A 1952-nucleotide genomic window follows, 5' to 3' on the forward strand; every position below is an offset into this window, starting at 1 on the left:
TAAAGTGAGTATTGGACATTGAACTTTGACATTCAAATCTCTACTCTGACTTGGTTCTTCTGGGTTGCTACAACGAAGGAGAAAATCAGGTATTTTACAATTTGTGTAATTTACATTGTTTGGTTTTATTTGAGGTTAAGCCAGAAAAATCTCAAAGTTGTTGGTTATCTGAGGAGAGCTAGAAAACTCAGAAGTGAGGGTTTTTTAATTATGTAAGCCCTTTGCAAAAGACACAATTGTGAAGGTTTTAGGTGAACCTGTGAAAACCTATTTGATAGTGAACGCTAATATCCCCTGTGTGAGGATATTAGGAGTGGAGTAGCATTCTGTGTGGCTGTTGTTTAACAGTTCGAGAGCACACAGGCGAATCACTATAATTCTTTGTGTTGTGGATGTGTGATTTATATTTCCTATCTTTTATCATTCAGAATTATGGAATGTATGTGTGAATGTGAATGTTGTAATAATTTCATTTCAAGCACAGTGGGGAATGTTGTAATAATTTAAATTTACATTTCAGCATTATATTTTTGCTATCTCTTTATTACGTCGAGCTTCAGTTTCTCTATTTGTTCTGGAAATAAGGTTGTCCTACCATAAACTTTGGTTTTTGGTGTAAGGTTGTCCTTAGAACAATTTTTGTTTCTATTTCTCTATTTTAGGTTGCTTTCCATTCCTATACTGTGATTGGTGTATTGTGCTATCTATTCTTTGTTTCATATTCCGCTGTATTTATTTTTTTTGGCATAGTCCTATTCACCCCCCCTCTAGGACATATAGCTTGGCCATTTCAAGTGGTATTAGAGCCTAATAGCTCGTTCTTATTGCTTTTTTATTTGGATTTAATTCCTGAGCTAACGATCTAAGCTATATATAAGATGTCAAATTTTGATAGAAGTCACTAGGCCTCCACCCTTTGATGGCTCCAATTTTGCCTATTGGAAAGCCAAGATGAGGATCTTCCTCAAATCAATGGATGAGAGTGTGTGGTAAGCCACAATGACTAAATGGAACCCACCTACCACTGAAGTGACTGGTATTGTTGGTTCAGAATCAATGAGAGTAACACCATATTTCTCATAGACCACCTTTCAGAAAAATGAGAGTAGTGCCAATGCAAAAGCACTAAATGCAATCACTTGCGCACTATCACTAGATGCGTTCAAAAGAATCATATCCTATGATACTGCAAAGCAAGCCTGGGATATATTAGAAATGACACAGAGGGTACTACAATTGTAAAAAAATCTATAGTCCAACTCCTCACAACCAAATTTGAAGAAATTTATATGGAGGAAAATGAAATGTTTATGGACTTTTACACTAGATTAAATGACATTGTGAACTCAATGTGGGGTCTTGGCGATAAAATCCCAGAAAGTAAAGTGTGTGCAAAGATACTACGCTCACTTCCTGAACGGTTCAACTCTAAGGTAACCGCAATCTAAGAAATTCATGATACAGATAATATGAGGGTAGAAGAACTAGTTGGTTCTTTGCAAACCTATGAGTTAAACTTTAAAGCTCCTAAAAGTAAATCCATTGCTCTCAAATCTTCTAAAGGTATTTCTCAAGAAAATTCGGATTTAGAAAATTCTGAAGATGATATGACTCTTTTAGCGAAGAAATTTTACAAGATTTTCAAAAGCAAGAAAAGGGTAGATTTTCAAAAATCAAATGATAAGAAAAGATCTAAACCCAGATCTAAAAGTTGGAAGTCTTTGAAAGATATTCAATGTTACAACTGCCAAGAGTATGGGCACTTAGCAAACAAATGTCCTAAAAAGTAAAAAATAAAAAGAAAGGGAATGTTGGCTACTTGGGATGAATCATCTGATTCTGAAGCTTCTTCTGAATCAGAAGATTCTGAAACAGAGTCGGGCAGTGAAGTTAAAGCCCTTATGACTCTAGCCAAATTCACTTTTTTAGATCATGATGATTTAACTAGCGAA

The sequence above is a fragment of the Magnolia sinica genome, chromosome 17 (assembly GCF_029962835.1).
Source record: "Magnolia sinica isolate HGM2019 chromosome 17, MsV1, whole genome shotgun sequence".
NCBI lineage: Eukaryota > Viridiplantae > Streptophyta > Magnoliopsida > Magnoliales > Magnoliaceae > Magnolia > Magnolia sinica.